This window comes from Symphalangus syndactylus, chromosome 13 (genome assembly GCF_028878055.3).
Source record: "Symphalangus syndactylus isolate Jambi chromosome 13, NHGRI_mSymSyn1-v2.1_pri, whole genome shotgun sequence".
Lineage (NCBI taxonomy): Eukaryota > Metazoa > Chordata > Mammalia > Primates > Hylobatidae > Symphalangus > Symphalangus syndactylus.
The window spans coordinates 50,366,668-50,383,613 of NC_072435.2; the positions used below are offsets into that span (position 1 = coordinate 50,366,668).

The following is a 16,946-nucleotide window of genomic DNA, read 5'->3' on the forward strand; positions in this document are numbered from 1 at the left end:
TCAGCAGTTTGGAAACACTCTGTTTAAAGAATCTGAAAGTGGACATTTGGAGTGCTTTTAGGCCTATGTTGAAAAAGGATATATCTTCCCACAAAAGCTACACAGTAGCATTCTGCGAAATTTCTTTGTGTTTTGTGTATTCATCTCAGAGAGTTAAAGCTTTCTCTAGGTTCAGCAGGTTTGACACAGTCTTTTTCCAGATTCTCCAAATGGATATTTGAGATTATTTTGCCCGATGTGGGTTATGACGTATCTTCACTTAAAAACTAGACAGAAGCATTCTGAACAGCTTCTTTCTCATCGGTGCATTGAACACACAGCGTTGAACCTTTCTTTTGATTGAGCAGTTTGGAAACACTCTGTTTGAAGAATCTGCAAGTGGACATTTGGAGGGCTTTGAGGCCTACGGTGAAAAAGGATATATCTTCCCACAAAAACTACACAGAAGTATTCTGCGAAATTTCTTTGTGATGTGTGTATTCATCTCACAGGGTAAAAGCTTTCTCTAGGTTCAGCTGGTTTGAAATAGACTTTTTCTAGAATCTGCAAGTGGATATTTGAGATTATTTCATCCAATGTGGGTTGTGAAATATCTTCACATAAAAACGAGACAGAAGCATTCTGAACAACTTCTTTCAACATTTCTTTTGATTGAGCAGTTTGGAAACACTCTGAAGAATCTGCAAGTGGACGTTTGGAGTGCTTTGAGGCCTATGGTGAAAAAGGATATATCTTCAAACAAAAACTACACAGAAGCATTCCGTGAAATTTCATTTTGGTGTGTGTATTCATCTCACAGAGTTAAAGCTTTCTCTGGGTTCAACAGATTTGAAACAGTTTTTCTAGAATCTGCAAGTGGATATTTGAGATTCTTTCGTCCAATGTGGGTTATGAAGTATCTTCACATAAAAACTAGACAGAAGCATTCTGAACAACTTCTTTTTGATGTATGCATTCAGTACACAAAGCTGAACATTTCCTTTGATTGAGCAGCTTTGTAACACTCTCTTTGAAGAATCTGCAAGTGGATATTTGGAGTGCTTTGAGGCCTACAGTGAAAAAGGATATATCTTCCCACAAAAACTACACATAAGTATTCTTCGAAATTTCTTAATGTTGTGTGTATTTGTCTCACAGAGTTAAAGTTTTCTCTAGGTTCAGGAGGTTTGAAACAGACTTTTCCTAGAATCTGCATGTAGATATTTGGGATTATTTCATCCAGTGAGCATTATGTAATATCTTCACATAAAAACTAGACAGAAGTGGCTGGGCGTGGTGGCTCACGCTTGTATTCCCAGCACTTTGGGAGGCCGAGTTCAGGTGATCGAGACCACGGAGAAACCCCGTCTCTATTACAAATACAAAAAATTAGCCGGGCGTGGTGGCAGGTGCCTGTATTCCCAGCTACTCAGAGAGGCTGAGGCAGGAGAATGGCGTGAACCTGGGAGGCAGAGCTTGCAGTCAGCCGAGATTGCGCCAGAGAAATCCAACCTGGGTGACAGAGTGAGAATCCATCTCAAAAAACTTAAAAAGAAAAAAAACTAGACAGTAGCATTCTGAACAACTTCTTTCTGATGTAAGCATTCAACACACACAGTTGAACATTTCTTTTGATTGATCAATTTTGTAACTCTCTCTTTGAAGAATCTGCAAGTGGACACTTGGAGTGCTTTGAGGCCTCTGGTGAAAAAGGATATATCTCCAAACAAAACCTACACAGAAGAATTCTGTGAAATTTCTTTGTGATGTGTGTATTTATCTCACAGAGGGAAAGCTTTCTCTAGCTTCAGCTGGTTTGAAACAGACTTTTTCCAGATTCTGCAATAGGATATTTGAGATTATTTCATCCAATGCGGGTTATGAAATATCTTCACTTAAAAACTAGACAGAAGCATTCTGAACAACTTCTTTCTCATCAGTGCACCCAACACACAGAGTTGAACCTTTCTTTTGATTGAGCAGTTTTGTAACACTCTCTTGGAAGAATCTGCAAGTGGACATTTGGAGTGCTTTGAGGCCTGTGGTAAAAAAGGATGTATCTTCCCACAAAAGCTACACAGAAGCATTCTGTGAAATTTCTTTGTGATGTGTGTATTCATCTCACAGACTTAAAGCTTAATCTAGGTTCAGCATGCCTGAAACAGTCTTTTTTTAGAATGTGTAAGTGGATATTTGAGATTATTTCATCCAATGCGGATAACGAAATATCTTCACATATAAAAGAGACAGAAGAATTCTTAACAACTTCTTTCTGATTGGTGCATACAACACGGAGTTGAAATTTCTTTTGATTGAACAGTTTTGTAACACTCTCTATGAAGAATCTACAGGTGGACATTTGGAGTGCTTTCAGGCCTATGGTGAAAAACTATATATCTTCCCACAAAAACTACACAGAAGCTTTCTGCGAAACTTCTTGGGATGTGTGTATTCATCTCACAGTGAAAGCTTTCTCTTACTTCAGCATGTTTGAAACAGTCTTTTTCAAACTTTTTCAGATTCTAATCTGCAAGTGGATATTTGAGACTATTTCTTTCAATGCGGGTTAAGAAATATCTTCACATTAAAACTAGAAGGAAGCATTCTGAACAACTTCTTTCTGATCGGTGCATTCAACACACACCGTTTAACCTTTCTCTTGATTGAGCAGTTTTGTAACACTATCTTTGAAGAATCTGCAAGTGAACTTTGGAGGGCTTTGAGGCCTATGGTGAAAATGGATATATCTTCCCAGAAAAACTACACAGAAGCATTCTGCGAAACTTTTTGGGATGTGCATATTCATCTCATAGAGTTAAAGCTTTCTCTAGGTTCAGGAGGTTTGAAACAGTCTTTTTCTAGAATCTACAAGTGTATATTTGAGATTATTTCGTCAATTGTGGGTTATGAAATTTCCTCATATAAAAACTAGACAGAAGCATTCTGAACAACTTCTTTCTGATCGGCACATTCAACACACAGATTTGAACATTTCTTTTGATTGTGCAGTTTGGAAACACTCTGTTCGAAGAATCTGCAAGTGGATATTTGGAGTGCTTTGAGGCCTCAGGTGAAAAGGGATATAGCTTCCCCAAAACTACACAGAAGCATTCTGAGACATTTCATTGTGATATGTGTATTCATCTCACAGAGTTAGAGCTTTCTGTAGGATCAGGAGGTTTGAAAGGTCTTTTTCTAGAATCTGCAGGTGGATAGTTGAGATTATTTTGTCCAAAGCGGGTTATGAAATTTCTTCATATAGAAACTAGACAGAAGCATTCTGAGTAACTTCTTTCTGATGTATGCATTCAATACACAGAGCAGAATCTTTCTTTGGATTGAGCAGTTTGGGAACACTCTGTTTGAAGAATCTGCAAGTGGACATTTGGAGAGCTTTGAGGCCTATGGTGAAAAAGGTTATATCTTCCCAAGAAAACTACACAGAAGCATTCTGCAAATGTTATTTGTGAGGTGTGTATTCATCTCACAGAATTAAATCTTTCTCTAGGATCAGCAGGTTTGAAATAGTCTTTTTCTAGAATCTGCCAGTGGATATTTGAGATTATTTCATCCAATGTGGGTTATCAAATATCTTCTTATTAAAACTAGATAGAAGCATTCTGAAAAACCTCTTTCTAATCAGTGCATTCGCAACACAGATTTGAGCTTTCTTTTGATTGAGCAGTTTTGTAACACTGTCTTTGAAGTATCTGCAAGTGGACTTTGGAATGCTTTGAGGCCTATGGTGAAAATGGATACATCTTCCCAGAAATACTACACAGAAGTATTCTGCGAAATTTCTTTGTGATGTGTGTATTCATCTCACAGAGCTAAAGCTTTCTGTAGGTTCATCAGGTTAGAAACAGTCTTTTTCTACAATCTGCACGTGTATATTTGACATTATTTCATCCAATGTGGGTTACGAAATATCTCCATATAAAAAGTAGACAGAAGCGTCCTGAACAACTTCTTTCTGATGTATGCATTCAGTAGAGAGAGCTAATTTTTTTTTGATTCAGCAGTTTGGGAACACTCTGAAGAATCTGCAAGTGGACATTTGGAGTGCTTTGAGGCCTATGGTCAAAAAGGGTATATCTTCCCACAAAAACTACACTGAAGCATTCTGCAAAAGTACTTTGTGATGCATGTATTCATCTCACAGAGTTAAAGCTTTCTCAAGGATCTGCAGGTTTGAGAAGTCTTTTTCAAGAATCTGCAAGTGGATATTTGAGATTATTTCGTCCAATGCGGGTTATGAAATATCCTCACACAAAAACTAGACAGAAGCATTCTGAACAACTTCTTTCTGATCGGTGCATTTTCCACACAGAGTTGAATCTTTCTTTTGATTCAGCAGTTTTGAAACACTCTCTTTGAAGAATCTGCAAGTGGACATTTGGATTGCTTTGAGGCCTATGTTGAAAAAGTATATATCTTCCCACAAAAGCTACACAGAAGTGTTCTGCGAAAATTCTTTGTGATGTGTGTATTCATCTCACAGAGATAAAGCTTCCTCTAGGTTCAGCATGCCTGAAAAAGTCTTTTTCCAGAATCTGCAAGTGTATATATGAGATTATTTCGTCCAATGCGGGTTATGAAATATCTTCACATAAAAACTAGACAGAAGCATTCTGAACAACTTCTTTCTGACATATGCATTCAATACACAGAGCTGAAACTTTCTTTTGATTGAGCAGTTTGGCAACGCTCTGTTTGAAGGATCTGCAAGTGGACATTAGGACTGCTTTGAAGCCTATGTTGAAAAAGGATATATCTTCCCAGAAAAGCAACACAGAAGCATTCTGCAAAATTTCTTTGTGATGTGTGTATTCATCTCACGGAGTTAAAGCTTTCTCTAGGTTCAGCAGGTTTGAAACCGTCTTTTTCCAGAATCTGCAAGTGGAAATTTGAGATTATTTCATCCAATGCGGGTAATGAAATACCTTCACATAAAAACTAGGCAGAAGCAATCTGAACAACTTCTTTCTGATCGGTGCATTCAACACCCAGCGTTGAAACTTTCTTTTGATTGAGCAGTTTAGTAACACAGTATTTGAAGGATCTGCAAGTGGACATTTGGAGTGCTTTGAGGCCTAGGGTGAAAAAGGATATATCTTCCCACAAAAACAACATAGAAGTATTCTGCGAAATTTTTTTGTATTGTGTTTAATCGTCTCAGAGTGTTAATGCTTTCTCTAGGTTCAGCCGGTGTGAAACAGTCTTTTTCTAGAATCTGCAAGTGGATATTTGAGATTATTTCGTCCAATGTGAGTTATGAAATATCTTCACGTAAAACATAGACAGAAGCATTCTGAACAACTTCTTTCTCATGTATGCATTCCATACACAGAATTGAAACTTTGTTTTGATTGAACAGTTTGGAAACACTCTGTTTGAAGAATCTGCACGTCGACGTTTTGTGTGCTTTGAGGCCTACAGTGAAAAAGGGAATTTATTCCCACAAAAACTAACACAGAAGCATTCTGCGAAATTTCTTTGTGAAGTGTGTATTCATCTCACAGAGATAAAGCTTTCTCTTGGTTCAGCAGGTTTCAAAGAGTCTTTTTCTAGAATCTGCAAGTGGATATTTGAGATTATTTCGTCCAATGCAGTTTACGAAGTATCTTCATATAAAAACTAGACCGAAGCCTTCTGAACAACTTCTTTCTGATGTATGCATTCCATACAAAGAGCTGAGACTTTCTTTTTATTGAGCAGTTTGGAAACACTCTGTTTGAAAAATCTGCAAGTGGACATTTGGAGTGCTTGAGGCCTATGTTTAAAAAGGATATATCTTCCCACAAAAACTACACAGAAGCATTCCACAAAATTTCTTTGTGACGCATGTGTTCATCTCACAGAGTTAAATCTTTCTCTAGGTTCAGCAGGTTTCAAACAGACTTTGTCCAGAATCTGCAAGTGGATATTTGAAATTATTTCATCCAATGCGGGTTATGAAATATCTTCACATAAAACCTAGACAGAAGCATTCTGAACAACTTCTTTCTGATGTATGCACTCCATACACAGACCTGAAACTCTCTTTTGATTGAGCACTTTGGAAACACTTTGTTTGAAGAATCTACAAGTGGACTTTAGGGTGCTTTGAGGCCTATGGTGAAAAAGGATATATCTTCCCAGAAAAACTACACAGAAGCATTATGTGAAATTTCTTTGTGATGTGTATATTCATCTCACAGATTTAAAGCTTTCTCTAGGATGAGCAGGTTTGAAACAGTCTTTTTCCATAATCTGCATGTGGACATTTGAGATTATTTCTTTCAATGTGGGTTATGAGTTATCTTCACATGAAACCTAGACAGAAGCATTCTGAACAACAACTTCTTTCTGATGTATGCATTCAATATACAGAGCTGAACATTTCTTTGGATATAGCAGTTTGGAAACACTCTGTTTGAAGCATCTGCAAGTGGACATTTGGAGTGCTTTTTGGCCTAGGGTGAAAAAGGATATATCTTTCCACAAAAACTACACAGACGAATTCTGCGAAATTTCTTTGTAATGTGTGTTCATTTCTCAGAGTTAAAGCTTTCTCTAGGTTCAGCAGGTTTGAAACAGTCTTTTTCTAGAATCTGCAGTTGGATATTTGAGATTATTTCATCCAATGCTGGTTATGATATATCTTCAAATAAAAACAAGACAGAAGCATTCTGCACAACTTCTTTCTGAGGTATGCATTCAATACACAGAGCTGAAACTTTCTTTTGATTGAGCAGTTTGGGAACACTCTGTTTGAAGAATCTGAAAGTGGACATTTTGAGTGCTTTGAGGCCTACAGCAAAAAAGGATATATCTTCCCACAAAAACTACACAGAAGCATTCTGCGGAATTTGTTTGAGATGTGTGTATTCATCTCACAGAGTTGAAGCTTTCTCTAGGTTCGGCAGGTTTGAAACAGTCTTTTCCTAGAATCTGTAAGTGGATATTTGAGATTATTTTGTCCAATTCCAGTTTGAAATATCTTCATATAAAAACTAGACAGAAGCGGCCGGGCGCGGTGGCTCACACTTGTAATCCCAGCACTTTGGGAGGCCGAGGCGGGCGGATCACGAGGTCAGGAGATCGAGACCACGGTGAAACCCCGTCTCTACTAAAAATACAAAAAATTAGCCGGGCGTGGTGGCGGGCGCCTGTAGTCCCAGCTACACGGAGAGGCTGAGGCAGGAGAATGGCGTGAACCCGGGAGGCGGAGCTTGCAGTGAGCTGAGATTGCGCCACTGCACTCCAGCCTGGGCGACAGAGCAAGACTCCGTCTCAAAAAAAAAAAAAAAAAAAAAACTAGACAGAAGCATTCTGAAAAACTACTTTCTGATGTATGCATTCAATACACAGAGGTGAAACTTTCTTTTGATTGAGCAGTTTGGAAACACTCTGTTTGAAGAATCTACAAGTGGACATTTGGAATTTTTTGAGGCCTATGTTGAAAAAGGATATATCTTCCCACAAAAACTTCACAGAAGCATTCTGCGAAATTTGTTTGTGATGTGTGTATTCATCTCACAGCGTTAAAGCTTTCTGTGGGTTCAGCAGGTTTGAAACAGAATTTTTCCAGAATCTATTAGTGGATATTTGGGATTATTTCGTCCCATGCAGGTTATGAAATATCTTCATATAAAAACTAGACAGAAGCGCCTTCCTTCCTTCCTTCCTTCCTTCCTTCTTTTCTTTTTGTTTCTTTTCTTCCCTCTATGGCCCAGGCTGAAATCTAGTCAGCTCGCTGCAGACTCCCTGCCTCTGGCTCCCGTGATTCTCCTGCCCCAGCCTGTGGGCTGTCTGGGATTGCCGGCCCACACCACCACCGCTGCCTGCTTTTACTCCTTTGGCTGGAGGCGCCGTTTCGCCGGGTTGACCAGGCTGGTCTACAGCTCCTGATCCCGACTGCTCTGCCCGCCTTGGCCTCCTGAGATGCTGGGACTGCAGACGGAGTCTCGCTCACTCGGTTCTCAGTGTTTCCCGGGCTGGAGTGCAGTAGTGTAGTCTTGGCTCACTGCAGCCTCCGCCTAAAAGCCGCCTGCCTTGGCCTCCCAGGGTGCTGGGATTGCAGCCCCTGCCCGGCTGCCGCCCCGCCTGGGAGGTGGGGAGCTTCTCAGCCCGGCAGTCCCTTCTGGGAAGTGAGGAGCCCCTCTGCCCAGCCACCCATCATCTGGGAAGTGAGGAGCGCCTCTGCCCGGCCACCCATCGTCCGGGAAGTGAGCGCCTCTGCCGCACCGCCCCATCTGGGAAGTGAGGAGCGCCTATGCCCAGCCGTCCCGTCTGGGAAGTGAGGAGCACCTCTGCCTGGCCCCCCATCGTCTGGGAAGTGAGGAGTGCATCTGACCAGCCATCCCGCCTGCGAAGTGAAGAGCACCTCTGCCCGGCCACCCCTTCTGGGAAGTGAGGAGCGCCTCTGCCCTGCCGCCTCTTCTGGGAAGAAGTGAGGAGCGCCTCTGCCTGGCCACCCCATCTGGGATAAGTGAGGAGTGCCTCTGCCCTGCTGCCCCATCTGGGAAGTGAGGAGCACCTCTGCCCAGACACCCATCATCTGGGAAGTGAGGAGCACCTCTGCCCGGCCACCCATCTTCTGGGAACTGCGGAGCGCCTCTGCCCGGCCACCAATCGACTGGGAAGTGAGGAGCGTCTCTACCCGGCCACCCTGTCTGGGAAGTGAGGAGGGTCTCTGGCAGGCCTCCCCGTCTGGGAAGTGAGGAGCACCTCTGCCCGGCAGCCCATCATCTGGGAACTGAGGAGCGCCTCTGCCTGGGAACCCATCGTCCGGGAAGTGAGAAGCGCCTCTGCCTTGCCACCCCATGTGGGAAGTCAGGAGCGCCTATGCCCGGCTGCCCCGTCTGGGAAGTGAGGAGCGCCTCTGCCTGGACCCCCGTTGTCTCGGAAGTGAGGAACACCTCTGCCCAGCCACCCATCATCTGGGAAGTGAGGAGTGCCTCTGCCCTGCCACCCTGCCTGTGAAGTGAGGAGCGCCTCTGCCCGGCCACCCCTTCTGGGAAGTGAGGAGCACCTCTGCTTGGCCGCCGCATCTGGGAAGAAGTGAGGAGCACCTCTGCCCGGCCACCCCATCTGGGATAAGTGAGGAGTGCCTCTGCCCAGCCGACCCATCTGGGAAGAAGTGAGGAGGGCCTCTGCCTGGCCACCCGTCTTCTGGGAACTGTGGAGCACCTCTGCCCAGCCACCCATCGTCTGGGAAGTGAGGAGCACCTCTGCCCGGACACCAATCATCTGGGAAGTGAGGAGCACCTCTGCCCGGCTGCCCCATCTGGGAAGAAGTGAGGAGTGCCTCTGCCGCCCTCCCCGTCTGGGAAGTGAGGAGCGCCTCTGCCCGGCCACCCCATCTGGGAAGTGAGGACCGCCTCTGCCTGGCCACCCATCATCTGGGAAGTGAGGAGCACCTCTGTCGGGCCGCCCAGTCTGGGAAGTGAGGAGCGCCTCTGCCCGGCCACCCATCGTCTGGGTGAGGAGCGCCTCTGCCTGGCCACGTATCGTCTGGGAAGTGAGGAGTGCCTCTGCCCGGCTTCCCTGTCTGGGAAGAAGTGAGGAGCGCCTCTGCCCGGCTACCCCGTCTGGGAAGTGAGGAGCGTCTCTGCCCAGCTGCACCGTCTGGGAAGTGAGGAGCACCTCTGCACGGCCACCCATCGTCTGGGGAGTGAAGAGCGCATCTGCCCGGCCACCTATCATCTGGGAAGTGAGGAGCGCCTCTGCCGGGCCACCCCATCTGGGAAGTGAGGAGCGCCTCTGCCGGGCCACCCCATCTGGGAAGTGAGGGACCCCTCGGCCCGGCCACCCATCGTCTGGGAAGTGAGGAGCACCACTGCCCGGCCGCCCTCTCTGGGAAGAAGTGAGGAACACCTCTGCCTGGCCACCCATTGTCTGGGAAGTCAGGAGTGCCTATGCCCGGCTGCCCTGTCTGGGAAGTGAGGAGCACCTCTGCCCGGCCCCCCATCGTCTGGGAAGTAAGGAACGCCTCTGCCCAGCCACCCATCATCTGGGAAGTGAGGAGCGCCTCTGCCCGGCCACCCCTTCTGGGAAGTGAGGAGCGCCTCTGCCTGGCCGCCGCATCTGGGAAGAAGTGAGGAGCGCCTCCGCCCGGCCACCCCATCTGGGATAAGTGAGGAGTGCCTCTGCCCGGCCGACCCATCTGGGAAGAAGTGAGGAGGGCCTCTGCCTGGCCACCCGTCTTCTGGGAACTGTGGAGTGCCTCTGCCCGGCCACCAATCGTCTGGGAAGTGAGGAGAACCTCTGCCCGGCCGCCCCTTCTGGGAAGAAGTGACGAGTGCCTCTGCCGGCCTCCCTGTCTGGGAAGTGAGGAGCGCCTCTGCCTGGCCGCCCCATCTGGGAAGTGAGGAGTGCCTCTGCCTGGCCACCCATCGTCTGGGAAGTGAGGAGAGCCTCTGCCCGGCCACCCCGTCTGGGAAGTGAGGAGCACCTCTGTCGGGCCGCCCAGTCTGGGAAGTGAGGAACACCTCTGCCCAGCCACCCATCGTCTCGGAAGTGAGGAGCGCCTCTGCCCGGACACCCATAGTCTGGGAAGTGAGGAGCGCCTCTGCCTGGCCACCTATCGTCTGGGAAGTGAGGAGTGCCTCTGCCCGGCTGCCCTGTCTGGGAAGAAGTGAGGAGCGCCTCTGCCTGGCTACCCCGTCTGGGAAGTGAGGAGCGTCTCTGCCCAGCTGCCCCGTCTGGGAAGTGAGGAGCACCTCTGCGCGGCCACCCATCGTCTGGGGAGTGAGGAGCGCATCTGCCTGGCCACCTATCATCTGGGAAGTCAGGAGCGCCTCTGCCGGGCCGCCCCATCAGGGAAGTGAGGGGCCCCTCGGCCCGGCCACCCATGGTCTGGGAAGTGAGGAGCACCACTGCCTGGCCACCCATCCTCTGGGAAGTGAGGGGTGCCGCTGCTCGGCCATCTATCATCTGGGAAGTGAGGAGCGCCTCTGCCCGGCTGCCCCGTCTGGTAAGTGAGGAACGCCTCTGCCCGGCCACCCATCATCTGGGACATGAGGAATGCCTCTGCCCAGCCACCCATTTTCTGGGAAGTGAGGACCACCACTGACAGGCCGCCCCACCTGCGAAGTGAGGGGCACCTCTGCCCGGCCACCCCGTCTGAGATAAAGGTGGAGCACCTCTTCCTGGCTGACCCGTCTGGGAAGAAGTGAGGAACGCCTCTGCCTGGCTGCCCCGTCTGGGAAGTGAGGAGCACCTCTGCCTGGCCACCCTGTCTGGGAAGAAGTGAGGAGTGCCTCTGCCCAGGCACCCCGTCCGGGAAGAAGTGAGGAGTGCCTCTGCCCATCCACCCATCATCTGGGAAGTGAGGAGCACCTCTGCCCAGCTGCCCCATCTGGGAAGTGAGGAGCCCCTCTGCCCGGCCGCCCCATCTGGGAAGTGAGGAGTGCCCCTGCCCGGCCACCCATTGTCTGGGATTCAGGAGTGCCACTGCCCAGCCACTCATCGTCTGGGAAGTGAGGAGCACCTCTGCCCGGCCGCCCCGTCTGGGAAGAAGTGAGGAGCGCCTCTGCCCGGCTGCCCAGTCTGGGAAGAAGTGAGGAGTGCCTCTGCCCGGCCACCCCGTCTGGTATAAGTGTGGAATGCCTCTGCCCGGCCGCCCTGTCTGGGAAGTGAGGAGCGCCTCTGCCTGGACACCCATCATCTGGGAACTGAGGTGCGCCTCTGCCTGGCTGCCCCATCTAGGAAGTGAGGAGCGCCTCTGCCCGGCTGCCCCGTCTGGTAAGTGAGGAACGCCTCTGCCCGGCCACCCATCATCTGAGAAGTGAGGAGTGCCTGTGCCCGGCTGCCCCATCTGGGAAGAAGTGAGGAGCACCTGTGCCCGGCCGCCCCATCTGGGAAGAAGTGAGGAGCGCCTCTGCCCGGACACCCATAGTCTGGGAATTGAGGAGCGCCACTGCCTGGCCACCCATCATCTGGGAAGTGAGGAGCACCTCTGCCCGGTGGCCCCGTCTGGGAAGAAGTGAGGAGCGCCTCTGCCTGGCCGCCCCGTCTGGGAAGTGAGGAGCACCTCTGCCCAGCCACCCATCATCTGGGATGTGAGGAGCGCCTCTGCCCAGCCACCTATCGTCTGGGAAGTGAGGAGCGCCTCTGACCGGCTCCCCCGCCTGCGAACTGAGGAGAACCTCTGCCCGGCCACCCCTTCTGGAAACTGAGGAGCGCCTCTGCCTGGCCGCCCAGTCTGAGAAGAAGTGAGGAGCGCCTCTGCCCGGCCACCCCATCTGGGATAAATGAGGAGGGCCTCTGCCCAGCTGACCCGTCCGGGAAGAAGTGAGGAACGCCTCTGCCTGGCCGCCCCATCTGGGAAGTTAGGAGTGCCTCTGCTCGGACGCCCATCGTCTGGGAAGTGAGGAGCGCCTCTGCCTGGCCGCCCCATTTGGGAAGTGAGGAGCGCCTCTGCCTGGCCGCCCCTCTGCCTGGCCGCCCCATCTGGGAAGTGAGGAGCGCCTCTGCCTGGCCGCCCCGTCTGGGAAGTGAGTAGCACCTGTGCCTGGCCGCCCCATCTGGGAAGAAGTGAGGAGCACCTCTGCCTGGCTGCCCTGTCTGGGAAGAAGTGAGGAGCGCCTCTGCCCGGCCACCCCATCTGGGATAAATGTGGAGGGCCTCTGCCCGGCTGACCCGTCTGGGAAGAAGTGAGGAACGCCTCTGCCTGGCCGCCCCATCTGGGAAGTTAGGAGTGCCTCTGCTCGGACGCCCATCGTCTGGGAAGTGAGGAGCGCCTCTGCCTGGCCGCCCCATCTGGGAAGTGAGGAGCGCCTCTGCCTGGCCGCCCCGTCTGGGAAGTGAGTAGCGCCTGTGCCCGGCCGCCCCATCTGGGAAGAAGTGAGGAGCACCTCTGCCTGGCTGCCCTGTCTGGGAAGAAGTGAGGAGCGCCTCTGCCCGGCTGCCCCATCTGGGAAGTGAGGAGCACCTCTGCACGACCTCCCCATGTGGGATGTGAGGAGTGCCTCTGCCCAGCCTCCCCATCTGGGAAGTGAGGAGCGCCTCTGCCCGGCCACCCATCATCTAGGAAGTGAGGAGCGCCTCTGCCCGGCCACCGATCATCTGGGAAGTGAGGGGCACCTCTGCCCAGCCACCCATCATCTGGGAAGAAGTGAGGAGTGCCTCTGCCCAGCTGCCCCATCTGGGAAGTGAGGAGCACCTCTGCACGACCTCCCCATGTGGGATGTGAGGAGTGCCTCTGCCCAGCCTCCCCATCTGGGAAGTGAGGAGCGCCTCTGCCCGGCCGCCCCGTCTGGGAAGAAGTGAGGAGCGCCTCTGCCTGGCTACCCCGTCTGGGAAGTGAGGAGCGTCTCTGCCCAGCTGCCCCGTCTGGGAAGTGAGGAGCACCTCTGCACGACCTCCCCATGTGGGATGTGAGGAGTGCCTCTGCCCAGCCTCCCCATCTGGGAAGTGAGGAGCGCCTCTGCCCGGCCACCCATCATCTAGGAAGTGAGGAGCGCCTCTGCCCGGCCACCGATCATCTGGGAAGTGAGGGGCACCTCTGCCCAGCCACCCATCATCTGGGAAGAAGTGAGGAGTGCCTCTGCCCAGCTGCCCCATCTGGGAAGTGAGGAGCACCTCTGCACGACCTCCCCATGTGGGATGTGAGGAGTGCCTCTGCCCGGCCTCCCCATCTGGGAAGTGAGGAGCGCCTCTGCCCGGCCGCCCCGTCTGGGAAGAAGTGAGGAGCGCCTCTGCCCGGCTGCCCAGTCTGGGAAGAAGTGAGGAGTGCCTCTGCCCGGCCACCCCGTCTGGTATAAGTGTGGAATGCCTCTGCCCGGCCGCCCTGTCTGGGAAGTGAGGAGCGCCTCTGCCTGGACACCCATCATCTGGGAACTGAGGTGCGCCTCTGCCTGGCTGCCCCATCTAGGAAGTGAGGAGCGCCTCTGCCCGGCTGCCCCGTCTGGTAAGTGAGGAACGCCTCTGCCCGGCCACCCATCATCTGAGAAGTGAGGAGTGCCTGTGCCCGGCTGCCCCATCTGGGAAGAAGTGAGGAGCACCTGTGCCCGGCCGCCCCATCTGGGAAGAAGTGAGGAGCGCCTCTGCCCGGCCCCCCATCGTCTGGGAAGTGAGGAGCGCCTCTGACCGGCCGCCCCGTCTGCAAAGTGAGGAGCACCTCTCCCCGGCCACCCCTTCTGGGAAGTGAGGAGCTCCTCTGCCCGGCCGCCCAGTCTGGGAAGAAGTGAGGAGCGCCTCTGCCCGGCCACCCTGTCTGGGATAAGTATGGAGCGCCTCTGCCCAGCCGACCCATCTGGGAAGAAGTGAGGAGCACCTCTGCCCAGCCACCCATCGTCTGGGAAGTGAGGAACACCTCTGCCCAGCTGCCCCATCTGGGAAGTGAGGAGCGCCTCTGCCCGGCCACCCATCGTCTGGGAAGTGAGGAGCGCCTCTGCCCGGCCACCCATCATCTGGGAATTGAGGAGCGCCACTGCCCGGCCACCCATCATCTGGGAAGTGAGGGGCGCCTCTGCCGGGCCACCTATCGTCTGGGAAGTGAGGAGCACCTCTGCCCGGCGGCCCTGTCTGGGAAGAAGTGAGGAGCGCCTCTGCCCGGCCGCCCCGTCTGGGAAGTGAGGAGCACCTCTGCCCAGCCACCCATCATCTGGGATGTGAGGAGTGCCTCTGCCCAGCCACCTATCGTCTGGGAAGTGAGGAGCGCCTCTGACCGGCTGCCCCGCCTGCGAACTGAGGAGAACCTCTGCCCGGCCACCCCTTCTGGAAACTGAGGAGCGCCTCTGCCTGGCCGCCCAGTCTGAGAAGTGAGGAGTGCCTCTGCCCGGCCACCCCATCTGGGATAAATGTGGAGGGCCTCTGCCCGGCTGACCCGTCTGGGAAGAAGTGAGGAACGCCTCTGCCTGGCCGCCCCATCTGGGAAGTTAGGAGTGCCTCTGCTCGGACGCCCATCGTCTGGGAAGTGAGGAGTGCCTCTGCCTGGCCGCCCCATCTGGGAAGTGAGGAGCGCCTCTGCCTGGCCGCCCCGTCTGGGAAGTGAGTAGCGCCTGTGCCCGGCCGCCCCATCTGGGAAGAAGTGAGGAGCACCTCTGCCTGGCTGCCCTGTCTGGGAAGAAGTGAGGAGCGCCTCTGCCCGGCTGCCCCATCTGGGAAGTGAGGAGCACCTCTGCACGACCTCCCCATGTGGGATGTGAGGAGTGCCTCTGCCCGGCCTCCCCATCTGGGAAGTGAGGAGCGCCTCTGCCCGGCCACCCATCATCTGGGAAGTGAGGGGCGCCTCTGCCCAGCCACCTATCATCTGGGAAGTGAGGGGCACCTCTGCCCAGCCACCCATCATCTGGGAAGAAGTGAGGAGCGCCTCTGCCCGGCTGCCCCATCTGGGAAGTGAGGAGCACCTCTTCACGACCTCCCCATGTGGGATGTGAGGAGTGCCTCTGCCCAGCCTCCCCATCTGGGAAGTGAGGAGCGCCTCTGCCCGGCCACCCATCATCTAGGAAGTGAGGAGCGCCTCTGCCCGGCCACCCATCCTCTGGGAAGTGAGGGGCACCTCTGCCCAGCCACCCATCCTCTGGGAAGTGAGGGGCACCTCTGCCCAACCACCCATCATCTGGGAAGTGAGGAGTGCATCTGCCCAGCCACCCATCATCTGGGAAGTGAGGAGCGCCTCTGCCCAGCCTCCCATCATCTGAGAAGTGAGGAGCGCCTCTGCCCGGTCGCCCCGTCTGGGAAGTGAGGAGCGCCTCTGCCTGGCCACCCTGTCTGGGAAGTGGGGAGCACCTCTGCCCGGCCACCCATCATCTGGGAAGTGGGGAGCACCTCTGCCCGGCCATCCATCGTCTGGGACGTTAGGAGTGCCTGTCCACAGCCACCCATCGTCTGCTAAGTGAGGAGCGCCTCTGCCCAGCCACACATCATCTGGGAAGTGAGAAGCACCTCTGCCCGGCTGCCCAATCTAGGAAGTGAGGAGCGCCTCTGCCCGGCCTCCCCATCTGGGAAGAAGTGCGGAATGCCTCTGCCCGGCCACCCTGTCTGTGAAGTGAGGAGCACGTCTGCCCGACCGCCCCATATGGGAGGTCTACCACGGAGGCCAGAAGCAATGTGGGGGCTGGACATGGTGGCTCATGCCTGTAGTCCTGGAAATATGGGAGGCCAATGCGGTTTGATCACTTCAGGCTAGGAGTTCGAGACCAGCCTGGCCGAAATGGCGAAGCATATGAAAAACACAACAGACAAACCAAGCAACCAACCCAGCAACAAAAAAACAGGTCTACCCTGGAGTCATATTCTAATTTTTTCTATTTTCCTCCCTTTCTGATCCTTTATCCCACTTTCTTTTTCTTCCTCTTCCTTCTCCTTCTTTGTAGTCGAATAGAGGATGGAGTTATTATCATTGATCCATACAAAGTCCCTCTCTCATTTATTTTATTTAATTCCCACTCCCAATTTCTACTCCCCATCTTCCCATGTGCAACCTTCCTAATATGCTTGATACGCATCTTTTTGTTTGTATGTATTTTTTAGAAAATGTTTATTGTTTTGTGTGCAAAAAAATTAATAAAAAATAGACAGAAGCATTCTGAACAACTTCTTTCTCATGTATGCGTTCAATACACAGAGCTTAAACATTCTTTTGATTGAGCAGTTGGGAAACACTCTTTTTGAAGGATCTCCAAGTGGACATTTGGTGTGCTTTGAGGCCTATGTTGAAAAACTTTATATCTTTCCACAAAAACTACACAGAAGCATTCTGCGAAACTTCTTTGTGATGTGTACTCATCTCACAGTGTTAAAGTTTTCTCTAGGTTCAGAACGTTTGAAACAGTCTTTTTCTAGAATCTGCAAGTGGATGTTAGAGATTATTTCGTCCAATGCGGGTTATGAAATATCTTCACATGAAACCTAGACAGAAGCATCCTGAACAACTTCTTCCTGATGTATGCATTCAATACACAGAGCTGAATATTTCTTTCTATTGAGAAGTTTGGAAACCCTCTGTTTGAAGAATCTGCAAGTGCACATTTGGA

At 51.7% G+C, this 16,946-nt stretch overlaps 1 pseudogene; it reads right to left on the reverse strand.

Moving 5' to 3' along the window:
- LOC134732168 (uncharacterized) overlaps positions 1–15,795 on the reverse strand; it is an 89,796-nt pseudogene extending 74,001 nt beyond the window's left edge.
- Between the last annotated feature and the right edge of the window lie 1,151 nt (positions 15,796–16,946).